The sequence below is a fragment of the Spinacia oleracea genome, chromosome 3 (genome assembly GCF_020520425.1).
Source record: "Spinacia oleracea cultivar Varoflay chromosome 3, BTI_SOV_V1, whole genome shotgun sequence".
In the NCBI taxonomy this organism is placed as follows: domain Eukaryota; kingdom Viridiplantae; phylum Streptophyta; class Magnoliopsida; order Caryophyllales; family Amaranthaceae; genus Spinacia; species Spinacia oleracea.
The window spans coordinates 123,600,710-123,605,605 of NC_079489.1; the positions used below are offsets into that span (position 1 = coordinate 123,600,710).

The 4,896-nt window shown below is 37.6% G+C and overlaps 1 long non-coding RNA gene across 2 annotated transcripts; it reads left to right on the plus strand.

Moving 5' to 3' along the window:
• Positions 1–1,704: 1,704 nt before the first annotated feature.
• On the plus strand, positions 1,705–4,207 carry LOC130469354 (uncharacterized). Of its 2 annotated transcripts, XR_008929845.1 has the most exons (6): positions 1,705–2,180; positions 2,284–2,428; positions 2,596–2,665; positions 2,934–3,016; positions 3,407–3,509; positions 3,933–4,207. It is a non-coding gene; the product is annotated as an uncharacterized lncRNA (long non-coding RNA). The 2 variants fall into 2 exon arrangements; XR_008929844.1 differs by lacking the exon at positions 2,934–3,016.
• Positions 4,208–4,896: the final 689 nt, after the last annotated feature.

Here is a 4,896-nt window from a genome sequence, read left to right on the forward strand (position 1 = left end):
CTGCAGCCACAAGGGCCGCCCATGCGCGTGCGTGCGAGCAGCAGCCCACGCAGCGAGGCCCACGCAGCCATGGCCTTGGCGCGCGCTGGGCCTGCCTTGCGGTAGGCCTGGGCGCTGCCTTGGCTGGGCTTGTGGCGCGCGTTTGGCTTGCTGGGCGATGGCCCGACTTCGTGCTGGGCCTTCGTCCGGCAGGCCTCGTCCAATGCTAATTCGTACGATACGATTCCGATTAAATTCCCGGTTCCGGAAATTCATTTCCGATACGAACAATATTTAATATTTCCGATTCCGGAATCAATTTCCGTTTCGAACAAATATTCAATATTTCCGTTTCCGGAATTATTTTCCGATTCCGATAATATTTCCGATTCTGACAATATTTCCGTTTCCGGCAATATTTCCGATTCTGGTAATATTTCCATTTCCGATAATATTTTCCGATACGTACCATGTTTCCGTTTCCGGCAACATCTACGACTTGGATAATATTTATATTTCCGATACGATCCATACTTCCGTTTCCGGCAATATCATCGTTTCCGGAGTATTCATTTCTTGCCTGTGACGATCTCAGCTCCCACTGAAACCAAGATCCGTCGATTCCGAATATCCATAGATGGAGTATCTAATGCCATTAAATACTTGATCCGTTTACGTACTATTTGTGTGACCCTACGGGTTCAGTCAAGAGTAAGCTGTGGATTAATATCATTAATTCCACTTGAACTGAAGCGGCCTCTAGCTAGGCATTCAGCTCACTTGATCTCACTGAATTATTAACTTGTTAATTAATACTGAACCGCATTTATTAGACTTAACATAGAATGCATACTTGGACCAAGGGCATTATTTCCTTCACATTCCGTCATAAAATTGATACGCGCTAAAAGACTCGAATTAATCCCAAACTCTACGGATTTTAGGAATCTGAATCTGACTAAAGAAAACTGCCCAGACCCTATTTTCAACGCCTGGCTCTGGGCGCCGAATCGGCGCCCAGGCCTGGGCGCTGAAAGTACCTGGGTACGTGTTTTTTTCTAATTCTTTGTGGATTAGAACTCTGCAATTCTATCTTTCCACGAACTCTTCCCTATAAATAGTCCCCTAATTTCGACGTGAAAAAACACAACAACACACAATTATATTCTGAGTATTGACTCCAACCCTTAGCCTAAGCCTCTCGCTGCGAAACTGTTCACGCGTTCCGTCGCAATCGATCCATAAATCGAACAGAACGTATCCTGTCCCATAATTGAGATTCGTTAAATAACACTACTACAAAAATGGGCAAAGAGACCCTTAAGAAAAGACCCATTGGTTGAGATAACGGGTCTCTTTAATATAAGAGACCCAATATTAGAGGTAACAGGTCTCTAATTACTGAAATGACCCACAATTTATCTGCGAAAAATAAGATGGAAAAAAACAAGAGACCCCTTATTTTAGATAACGGGTCTCTAATTTATCAAAGGGCCCACATTTTTCGTGCTGAAAATCAGAAGGGGAAAATGTGAGACCCGTTAGTTTAGATAACGTGTCTCTTGTGTACCCTGGACCCACAAAGCCAAATTTACGAGAAAAGCAGGAGACCCTTATTTGATACCGGGTCTCTTTCATTTCCTTCTTTCTCATCTTCCAACAACCTTGTTCCATTGAAAAAAAAAATTAAACCAAGAGCTTTTCCTTCCATCTCCTCCTCCGCACTGCCCCTCTAATCTAGAAACCCTATTGAGAAAATAATCTGCGATAATGGCGCCTCATTAGTTGAAAGAACCTAGAAGCGAGCATCCAGAGTTCAGCAAGCTACACTCTCGCAGATCCAAACTGGAAGAACCTTTTCCAGGCCTGTAATTTTTTTGTTTCAATCTCTGATTTTGTGATGTTTTGTTCATTTCATTTGAATTAACTTCATGTTGATTTAGTTGCAATTGTGTTGCATTTTTTTCTTATTTGTTCTGGATTTCACGGAATTTAGGGGTTTTTACTTGCACGGTTATGTTTTGTGAAATTAGGGTTTTTACGGATCGTTCTTCGGGAGGATTTGAGGGGAATTAGGATTTCAGATTGGTTAAAATTTTTGTGGGTGTAAAGGCAATCTAGGTAATAATCGGAATATGAAGCATTGCGACATTTGGGTTAACAATGGGAAGCAGTTCACAAGCTTCTGATGACATTTTCAGGTGAATCCCTCTTATCAATTTATTACTGCATCAATTATCAAATATAAGGCCATGTTAACAAGTTAGGCTTTATAGTAGCTTATCTAGCTTCTTCTTATTACAGGAATTGAAGAGTGATTAATTGCAGTGATTAATTACAGGAATTGAAGAGTGATACACGTATCATTCTGTACAATAGATGGTTTTGTGTTGAAAGTGGAAGTACTGATAATCCTTCAGTCGTGCTCATTCATGGTTTCCCATCACAGGTGTGTTTTATGTCAATTACATTGATTTAGAATAATTTCTCAACACAAACACTCAAAATATGGCATTTAATTTATTTTCTTGCAGCTGCATTCTGTTTTACGTGATGAATCTTCTCTTGTAGTTCTGAATAACCATATGTAATTGATCGAGTGCATGATTTTAACAGGCTTACTCATATCGCAAAGTTATTCCAATACTTTCCAAGAACTATCATGTCATTGCTTTTGATTGGTTAGGTAATAATCTCTTTTTCAATCTTACATCACTTACACTTTTCAGCCTTTTCTATCCTGTGGTAAATTTTGTTCTGCACATATTAAGAGATATTTAACTTTTGAGATAAAATAAGGGGAGTAATATTGTTTGTGTTTCTCTGCCACTCCTTTGCAGAATGTGGATTTTGTGTGTTTCTTTTGCGAAATTAGTATTGCGTGAATGAAAGAACTATTGTTATTATGTGATTAGTGATGTTTTATTTTGTGAGTTTCTTTGTTTGATTTGCAGTCTACTATTTCCATATTGCTATCGGTTCTGCAAATGCTGGATTTTGCCGAGCTTGAGTCAAATGGAATTGTCTCGTTGAATTGGTCAGTCTCTAATGGTTTAATGAGTTTGAGTGTTATAGTAATAAAGAAATTGGTAGTCTGTTCAGCTATTCTAGGTTCAATCATGCGCCGATCTTATGGTTTGATCACCTGTAACTCAAGTTTCTGGGAATCATATACATCATCTATTGCCATCTTTGAATTTAGAGTGACACCAGATTCTATATGCTCACGTTTTGGAGGTTCCTCTCAAGATGTCCATTCGAGATTCTGTAATTGTTCCTAAAAAGTTGATGTCTTTGCCAATTGATTCCTGCGTGTCTGGATTTTGGAGTGTTGATGACTAGTGGGTCTGTTGATGTATTTGTTGCCTAAGGTATCTCATTGTCAGAATTTAAAATATCTGAACACCACATCCCCTTTTCTCTGCAGAATGAATTTATGCTAGGAGGTGTAGCAAGAAATATTGCTGAGTGCCTGTTAAAGCTAGGAACAAAATCATTCATGATCAGTGCTCTGGGATGTGACCTGCCAGGTGCTTTATTGCTTTGCTTAATAATTTGCATCTTGATTATTTCAAATGTGCTTGAACCTGATGTCATTTCTTGAATTATGCTAAATAACTGTATGGAGCTGGTTATGATTTCCACTAAGTGCAAGTTTCAGCAAAGTTCTGGCTCTACCAAAATCTCATACTATTGACTATTGACTATTGACTATTGACTGTATATGATGTCTAGTTGTCTTTAAAGAACATGGATAAATATAGATATTAGTTCCAATGCAACTTTTATTAGTCAAATCAAATAGATTCTAGCTTGTGGATATGTTAATTGCCCATTATTTTCCGACAAATTAATCAGTCTCTATATGGTAGTTTATTCCACATATGTCTTGTGTTTTGTTTTTTGTTTTTTTTCTTTATATACTAATTCCTCTACATATGTCTACCTTACAGATTCAAGGATCACAAGCATTGCTCGTGGTTGTCCCGGCCTTGAAATGATTAGCATATCATACCGATGAAGATGCAAGGTTTCAATGAGGCTATTTTTGTTTTTAGTGTGATGCAAAGCAAGAACAAAAATAAGGCTATATGGAGTTGTATATATTTCTTGTAATTGTACAACTTTTTGATATATATGTAAAAATGTTGGATTTATGTTCACGATAGACCATGAACGTATTTGTAGAAGATTTTGGTGAAATATTAATAGTTGGTGCTTTATTAAAGTTGGTTTGTATTATTACGTTTAAGCAATGATTCTGGTGTTCAAGAAAAAAAAATTATTTAAAAAATTGGCAAAGAGACCCCATATCTTAGGTGATGGGTCTTTTTTTTATATATTAAAAAATGACAAAGAGACCCTTTATGTTAGATATGAGGTCTAAATTTGCATAATAAAATAATATTAAAATTTTCAAAGAGACCCCCTATCTTAAATAAGGGGTCTAATTTTTTTTATAAACAGACCCTATATCTCTAATAAGGGGTCTCTCCCCTTTCTAATTTATTTTTCGTATTGTTTACATAAGAGACCCCTTTTCTTAAATAATGGGTCTCTTGTTTTTAACAAACAGACCTCCTCTAGATGAGGGGGTCTCTTTTATAAAGAGACCCCCCCATCTAGAGACCTCCTCTAAGAGGGTCTCTTAGGCTATTTTTGATGGGTCTCTTTGCCCATTTTTGTAGTAGTGTAAAAAGGAGAAATAGCAAAGTCAAAGTGGTTAGTTTTCTGAGAACCGTGACGCACCTCTCAAGGGTGCGTCGTAATGTGTCCCTTTTCGATGATTTAACTGATTTCCTCGCCCTTTTTATGAACTGTTAAACTAACCTAATCTGATTGTTCTATCACGCCTAACAAATATAATATTCTTGGGAAATCGGATTATCATGCTAGGTCCCTTAATGCTATTTAAAT